Here is a 9509-nt window from a genome sequence, read left to right on the forward strand (position 1 = left end):
CCCCTTACCTTCTTTCGTTTCTTACTTTTTTTAGAGAGCACTACATGAGCATCCTTGTTTGACAATTTTCTCCTAAAGTGAGGAAACAAGAAACAATGCATATTTATGTATATTAGTGTAAGGAAAACAAGAAATAAAGTAGTACAAAGGTTGAAGAGTAGTATTTTCATACCATTGTAAGGGAGGATTTTCTCTCAAATTTCACATTTCTCGACACTTCCTCATCGATATTTTTGTTTCCATGTGAGGAGCCTTCACTATCATGGATTTGAACATTTTTCTTTGATCGAGTCTTTTGAATTGGAAGATTACAAAGTTTCATGGCAAATACAATTTAAGGTTAGTACCATGTTTACAAAGAAGCCCTCTCACCAATTAGTACATCAGAAGCCCTCTGACCAACTAGTACATCCATCTCTTACCTTCAAAGGAGAAAAAACAACACACTTTTGCCTCTTCTTCACTTGAGATGATGGAGCTACATGCTCATGGTTCGCCTCATTAATGATTTCCTTCTAGAAGGAGGAAAATGGATTAAGTGGCATGTTATGAAAGTAAAGAAAACAAACAACAAACAAGCTAAAAATATCAAAAATTCATTTCTTGCATACCAAAGGAAGAGACTCTTTTCGATTTTCATCCTTGTCGCTTGTCAATATGTCCTCATCAAGGTTTTTCATCCGTTGAGAAGCCACTTCACCATCATCATCGTCACAATCGTCACTTTCTTTTTTGTGTCGCTACAAGATGCAAAATGAGAGCTTAAGAATATTCATCATATATATATATTTCACAATTAAGGTTAATAGGACAAGAGAAAATCTCACATGTTTAGAATATCCCTCTTTAATGCGCCGTTCATTCCCTTGAATGCGTTTCTCCTTGTTCGCCATGTATTGTTCCATGCCCTTGGCAACAAACCCCTCGATAAATGCTTCCTTTTGCATGTTATAGGCTCTCTTGGACAAGTTAATGGAGCTTTCTTTTCCCAAGCATCTTCGGCCAAAAGTCTTTGTTTCCTTTCATTGTTTTTCATGTTGATTTGAAATTTACATTGTGCATCTAGAAACCTTTTCTGTGATTGCTTTGCAACACTCTTTGAAGCTCCTTGCATTCCACCACCCAAGGGGCATCCTATCTTTTGAAGTGGGATATCCACCTCGGCTTTCAAGTGGCGAATCATGTGAACTCTTTTACAATAGTTCGTGTTCCATCTAGGACACGTATCTGAGACTCGACATTGCCGAGCAAGTTTCCCAGAAGGAAGAATAATCTCCTCATAAAGGAGGGTTTACAAGTGCCATCTAATAGCAATGAGTACCAAAGAACCGTCAATATAAAGAAGTGACATACACAAATTGGTGCCACATACTTTTAGCAAAAAGAAAGACTACAAGAACTACTATATCGTGACTTGCTTTCATTGAAGTTAAATGAACCAAAGATACGTTAGTAAACAATGTATAAGCTCGGGTTTAGATAAACTATGCATATCTAGTGCACAAGGGTTAAGTAGGACCTAGCTAGGAAAATGTAGTAAACTAGGGATAAACAAGGTTTGTGTAGTAAACTAGGCTGAAGCTTTAAGTGTGTCATGTATGCATGATTACATATTACTAAAATACATGCATGGCAACAAGACATTAATCATGGCAATAAGTGAATCCAAGCATGGCTATAAAGCATACATGCAATAAGCACTACTAAGGCTGATTTTTAAACTGGGTCTGTGTAGTAAACTAGGGATAAACTAGGTCTGTGTAGTAAACTAGGCAAAAGCTTTAAGTGTGTCATGCATGCATGAACACATATTACTAAAATACTTGCATGGAAATGAGGCATTAAGCATAGCAATAAGTGAACCCTAGCATGACAATTAGCAACAACATGAAGAATCAACATTACCATGGCAATAAGAAACATTATTTTGGCTTGGGTTGAGAACCATGGGATGTAGCAACATTAGCATGGCAATGAGTGAACCATGGCAAGAATCAACATTTCTTGGCAATAAGTGAACCATGGCAAGAATCAACATTTCTTGGTAATAAGTGAACCATTAGCATGGCAATAAGTGAACCATGCAATAAGCCGTGCATGCAATAAGCAACAACATGCATGCAATAGGCAACAACTTAGACAATCGGTCTCATGGCTTTTAAACAGAATGTAATTAGAGGCAATCTGTCTCATGGCAAATCTTATCATTTTTGTAGATATTTTTGTCATTTCTAATGCAGTATATATTAAACTAATGCAGAGCTTATCTAATGCAGTGTAGGAAGCTCTAGCCGTCTCTGTAAGAAGCTATGGACAAGAAAAGCTGACGATAATGTCCTCTCACCTTGTATCTCTTCACGATCGCCACGGTCGAAAGCCACAGTAAACTAGCGCAAGTCAAGTGAGTCTGTAGGTCGCTGTCAAAATGCCCGCAGGTCGCACAGAGAGGAATGCAGGTCGCTTTCAAAAAAGCCCACAGGTCGCACAGAGGAAAAGACTGCATGTTTTTCATTTTCGTTTGATCCGACGGCCGATAATTTCTCGCCCACGTCCACCGTCGATCTCATTGCCCTAGTTTAATATTTCAAAATTTGCTGATCCGACGGCAGAGATCGTTTGCGCCCACCTCCACCGTCGGATCCTTGTCCCTAGTTTACAAGGTTTGAGCGCTGTGATCCGACGGCCGAGATCTGCGCAATCACCTCAGCCGTCGATCCCACTTGAGGTGCCTCTTTAAGGCACCGTGGGATTTAGAGACGAGATGGCCGAGATCTCCGCGCTCACCTCAGCGGTCGATCCCACTTGAGGTGCCTCTTAAAGGCACCGTGGGATTTAGAGACGAGCCCCCCTTTTTTTTCTTGTTTCGGATGGATCGCGGGCAAGAAAATTTCTCTTCAGCTGTGTGCATTGCGGGTCTCGTTCGAGCGTCCTCCTCGTTTGCTTTCAAGCTTCTACAATAGCAGACAACATGAAGAGATATAGCCATGCATCATCCCCTGGACTCGCCGGAAACACCTACTCTCGCAGACCAACCCTGTTGACCTCTTGAGGGGAAAAAAGGGGGGGCTCCCCAGCTACTTGTGGTCTGCGCGCTAAACCCTTTTCTTCCCTCACGAGGCCAACGGGGCTTACAGGCTCACACAGCCTGCCCGCCGCCACTTCTTGCTTCCATCATCCAAGTCAAGGCAATAGTGGCCATGCCGGGGGCTCCTGCTCCTCCTCTCCCTCCTTCTAAAGCAAAGTGATGGAAAAAATGCAGAGAGAAGAAGCTCCGTACCTTGTATTTGCTATTGATCCGTGCAAATGTAGAGGCGCACAAGTGCAGCACTTCAAAATAGAAGCATAATCAAGAGAAGGAGACGGTGAACGTGCGATAAGCTAGCAACAGAGACGTGACGGGACATAGCAAAGAGCAAGCAAAGGGCATGTAGAAGGTGGTAAGCAAAGCGATTTGAAGCAGAGCAATTGTTGCAGGTCAAGTTCGGGGTCACCCAATAGAGCCGATCAAGGCCTTGCTTTTCATGATGGAGATGTTAGTGTACCTGGTTCGAGGAAGAGTGCGATTTGAGAGAAGCCACCGATTCGAGGAAGCAATGGAGGAGTGTCCTAATTAGAGGATAAAGACGATAATATTAGGGTTTATATTAATATAGTACCATTAGTAATATTAATATTAATATTACTAATAGTGCTATTAGTAATATTAATATTAATATAGCACTATTAGTAATATTACTATTATATTAATATAATGGTAATATTAGTAATATATATTAGTTCTAAGATCTTTAATAGAAATTATCAAATATTAAGGGCGTCTTGCATTTAGTAGGAGCTATCAGATTTAGCAAAAAAATTGGCCACAACCTCATGGAATGATTATGTGAATATGTCCACGACCTCATGGGATGATTATGTGAATATGGCCATGAACTCTCTTTCACAACCACCTTGTAGATCTTTTACATGTAATAAATGCACATGGTACATATGGCCATGACCTCATGGGATGATTATGTGAATATGGCCATGACCTCTCTTTCACAATCACCTTGCAGAACTTTTTCTGGCTCAATAACCTCTAATAGCATTGTTTCTTCCACCATCTTATTGCTTGCTCAATAGCCTTCTCTCATCAATAGCCTCACTTTGGTCATCTCGGCTCTCCTCAAATGCATGATGGTTTCTGAAGAGGAGTCCACAATAGAATGGATTATCAATGGTGTTAAGTTGAGCAGCTCTATCCCGCTAAGAGGTGGGAGCGTAATTGTAAATTCACATTTCCTACAAACTCTTCTTCCTCGTGGGCATCAGTTTGAGAGCCTCAAAGCAGTTGTAGAAGGAGTCCCACCAATGGAGGTGAAGGTGTTCTCACATTGGGATATAGAAGGCAATGAGCATTATCTTCTTAATTCCACATTTTCAAAGAGGTTTGTTCTTCTTCATGATGCATTAATGGATGATCTAGAAGAGACATGGCCTTCAATAGGGGGTTCTAGTGCTAATGTTATACCTGACGAAGAGTGGGGTATTGATGTAGATAGGGATTGTGTCAAACCAAAAACTGTTATTGTCGAAAGTGAGGATGAGGTGGAGCATATTGAGAAAGGTATAGGGTGCAAAGATGAAGATGAATGTTCAGCTAGTATCAGATGTGAAGGCTCAAAATCTTGCTATGTCAACCTTGATGATATATTTGGAGCTTCACGAGGAAGACCTCACAACTTCGGAGCGTCACCAGTTGGTCCATCAACTGTGCGAGGGAAAAGAAAGTGCATGTAACCATTGGAGACAAGGGAGACAATGATTCAGAAAAGATAATGAGGATTGTTAGTTAGGCCAAAGTATTTTGCCATGGCTCATGGAGAGCAAGAAAAATAATATCTTGAAATGCAAGATTATGAACATAAAAAAGAGGATCCATGTGAAGGAGATACCAAGGGGGTACAACGGAAATCTTATTTTGGAATTTCCTCCAACCTTTGGCAAAACTAATGGAATGGATGGCATGGAGAAGAAATATGATGGGCATTTATGGAGAGGCCTTCGACAACTAATATGGCTATCGAGAGCAATGTCAGACTCAGCTATTGTTGTAGGAGAATTGGAGTGTCATAGGGTGAATTGTCCTTCAAAAAACTAGACTAATGACAAAGAGTGATTCAAACTTCAAATATCAAATGTTTGGCATGGCCACTTTCTCATCAGTAACCTGAGTGATCCATCTAGTGCTGGATTGAAGGGATGTAATGCATGAAAATATGAGTAATCACCATGTAAACATGATGCCTAAGTGTGTTTAGTCTCTCACACCAAGAGAATGGAAATAGCCTTCCACAAGCCAAGAAGCCATGAGCTCCAAGAAACATAAGTTTCCATTTCTAAAAATGATCATCAAAAGTTACAACCATGGTCCAAGTCCCCTCTTTTATACATGGACTTGTCCCATTATTAACCCTATTGAATAAAGTTCCTACTTTATTACAAACCATCCCTTCCCAAAGATTTTGTCCTCAAAATCAATAACATGTACAATCTCAAAGTATGAGACTCTAATGTAATCAATGGGAAGTGGTTAAGAGTTCTCAAGTACATCCAAAGCACATATACAATGAAAATTTGGATGTGTACGAGTCCACAAAGCTTCAAGCCCAAAGTGTATGAGTGGGACTGTTATGACAGCCCTTCTAGTCGATGAAGACCCTTGAAAATCCTTCATTTAGACTCCATATATTGGGCTGAAAATGATATGTACACTCAGCCATATGTAACCCACATCATAATCCTTCATTAGGATACGCCATGAAGCTTGTTGGAGTAGAAAAATAGGCCCAATAGTAGACCTTCCCAAAGCTGTCCAGAAATTACAGCATGTATACTTCTCCTCATATTACCCAATTTGCTCAAGTAAACCATACCACTTGGTCACGGAAAGTCATCCACAAGTAAACCATGTTGTTGGACATACTCCAATGATTGCCAAGTAGCCTCATCCATGGGTAATTGCTTCCATTTGACAAGGTATTCATCAATAAGACCCTCTTAGGTGGTAGACTCTTTGGCACTTGCAAAAATATCTTCATACTCCTTAAGAAGAGTTGCCATTTCCTCATCTATGTGCTGTCCACTGCCTTCCATCCCCTCTTGGGTAACATGTAACACATAGATAGTGTCAAAAGCCTTAATCTCTTTCTTGAGTCACCTTGGAGTGATCAAAGAGAGCTTCTTAGGTGCATTTGCAGCAAGTACCACCTCCCGGATCAAACGGAAACTCACCATCCTCCGTGATGAAAGAATGGTCTTCAAGTGACTCCTCATGTGCTTCTTCATTGCAATCCTCCCATTTTTCAATGTCATGAGAGTCATCCTTGTTCTCTTCCTCATCCATGAGGATCATAGTGACCACAATCTTCTTTGATTTGCACACATGCCCGGGTGACCACCTCTCTTTGCACTTGAAACATAGCCCTTTGCTTCTCAACTCCTCAATCTTTGGATCATCCATTCTTTGAGTCTTCTTGAAGGGTTGAAAGGGCTTCTTCTTCATGAAGTCACTACCCTTTTTGGCATCAATTTGATATATCCCATTCTTTGGCTGTCCACCCCCAAATGATGTAGGAGTTCTTGGATTAGAGGATGGTAATGTAGAGGTAGGACCTTTCCCAAAATTGTAAGAAGTAGTGGTTGGTTTGAGTGTGTCTTTGGTGAAGGTCATGGGCTGAGACCTCTTGTACTTTGGCTCATAGAGTTCGGCTAACCTCATAGCTTCTTTGAGAGAGCTAGGCCTTTGAGCCGACACATCCGCCTTGATGAAGTGTTCAAGCCCATGCACAAACTTTTTCATCTTCATGTCTTCACTCAAGCCTTCCACGTACATTGAAAGCTTCAAAAATTTCTTGATATAATCTCTCACCATCATCCCCTTTTGAGAAAGTTCATACCATTCTTCATGGTGACGGTCAAGCACTAGGGGTGAAGGCCAAGTTCATCTCCCGCTTCAATCCTTCCCAAGTTGATGGCGTGTTCCCTTGTTTGACTAAGTGCCTCCACCATTGATGTGCATAATCTTCAAGGTGTAAGGAAGCAAATTGTACCATATCACGCTCACTTTTTGGGTAAAGTTGGAAATAAGTGTCAAGCTTAGTAGCCCACTCCTCCAACTCTTGCGGAGATGATCCATCACCTTTGAACTTTGATAGTGAGACTTTGTCTTTGACATCCTTAGAAGCTGTGTAGGATGGGTTGTCATGTTGGGTAGAGGGTTTGAACCTTTGCATCTTCATATACGATTCCATGAATTGCGCAAAGTCTTTGTAGTCCCTCTTGATGTCATTTGGTAACTCCATCCACTTCTCATGAGCATCCCTTTGTCTTTGGGCAAAGGACAATTGGTTCCAATCGAGTACCACCTCTTCATCAATCATGTGCATATTGGAATTAGATGGACCCGAGTGAAAAGAAGAATGAAACATGTCCTTGACAAGGGGCCTCCGTGCATCCGCCATGAATCCAAAAGTAGCATTCTTGGTGGCATGCTCATGCATTACTTTGGGAGAAACCTCTTGTGCCATAGGTAGCTTGCCTTCCCTACGGCCTTCAAAAGCTGTCCCATATTGCTTGCCTGCATGTGAAACACCATGACCACTATCAAATGAAGGTTGGCTCATTGGCCGAGCCACCCTCTCTTCCAAGACTTCCATCCTTGTGGCCATAGTATCAAGTCTATCATTGACCTCCACCCTTGTAGCCATCGTGTCCATCTTCACATTCATTTGCATCAGCATTTGCATGATCGAATCGATGGGGATGGTATGTGACGCTTGTGGGGTGGGCTTGTGGGCACTTCCAACATTCACTTCTTCATGCACTTCCCTTGAAGTATGCCCACAAGTATCTTCCGGAGCATCTAAGATTCCTTGCTCCATAATTGCTTCTTCTCCCTCTACCTCGTCGGGAGTCAAGGTGTTATGCTTTGGTCGCCCTCTTGTCCTCGTTCCCATGGAAAGTATCGGTTTCAAAGATTTGGCTCTAACTTGAGGTAGGGATGTCCGATTGAAGTGGTCTAGAGCTTGTTGGAGAGCTAATGAGGTGTACTAGACCACTATACAAAGACCCTTAAGAAGTGAGAAGTGCTACTATTCTCTGTTTTAGGGTTTATAGGGTTATAGGCTGAAATAGTATTTTGAGCATAACTTGAGCTAGAAATATCCGAATGCAAAACTTCTTAGCTCAAATCGAAGCCCTCAATGAGTACTACGAGCCTATGTGATTAGATCTTGAAGACCTTAAAACCCCTATGACTGAATTAGGGTTTACTGTTTCTGCAAAAACCCTAATTTCTACCCCAAAGAGATATCGAAACGGAAAGGTTAAGGGCTCATTGGGTAGCTCTAAGGAAGCACTAAGAGCTCATATGATCACCTTTAATTCAGTCCAAAAGGTTTGGGACTGAATTAGGGTTTTGTAAATCTGCAATTTTCTTGCCCAAGTGACCCTTTTGTGCCCCCAATGATCCTTGCTTGTTCCCGCACCTTTGTTAGCACCTTTTGCACTTCCTTTGCATCCCAAGGTCTGCAATTAATGTTTCACCAACCTCAATTGCCATGCATAGTCAAGATTTTGGAAGAATTTCGCCATAGTCTCCTTTGTAAATGGAGCCAAATCTCAACTGAAAATGCAATTTCTGAAATCAAAATACAATGCTCTTTGCATCCCACAATGCCATGAAAGCTCTTATGCAATCTTTGTCCATCAAGGCATTAGCAACATCCACACAATATGATGGAATAGGGGCCCCATTGCCCAAATGCATCCATAAAGTCGATGTGAGGATTGTTGAGGACGCGCGTTGAAGCTTGCCGATCTCCCGGCCAAGCCCTTCTCACCCCTTCACCAAGTGTTCCTCCAAGGTGAAGGTTGAGGCCATGTCTTCACCACCATGTACCTAATCCTCCACCGTATCGCTTTCCCAAAGCAATCACGACACGGTAGATTCAAAACATGCTCCCCTTGGCCTCTCCAACCAACGCCAAGGTACCCTCACACATTGCTAGATTCACTAGGAAATGAAAGTGAATGCAATGGTGAGTGTATGTGTTTGGAATTTACAAATGGAATGAAGGTAAAATCACTTACATGTGTGTGGCATGACTCATGCCATTTACAATATTCTCATGAATCATTATGCATGAATTTATGCTCATTCTCATAACTCCATTCATCAAAACAATCCAACATCAACCATCAAATCACAATGCCCTCACCATGGCATTTGGCATTTGCATAAGCATTTGTAAGACCAAAGTCAAGGCATATGTAATTGCATTCCTAGTGTCCATATGGCATCAAAATGAGCATGTTTCCATGGCATGGTATGAGCTTGTCAAATGGCAATCCATAGCATGGATATGGCATATGAATGGTGTATATGATATGTGAATGATGCTTCAATTCCAACCAATGCTACATAGATTTGCCATTAAATGCTTCATTTTTGAAATTTAGGGTTT

Source organism: Cibotium barometz, chromosome 29 (genome assembly GCF_041138505.1).
Source record: "Cibotium barometz isolate CiBa-2024 chromosome 29, ASM4113850v1, whole genome shotgun sequence".
Classification (NCBI taxonomy): Eukaryota; Viridiplantae; Streptophyta; class Polypodiopsida; order Cyatheales; family Cibotiaceae; genus Cibotium; species Cibotium barometz.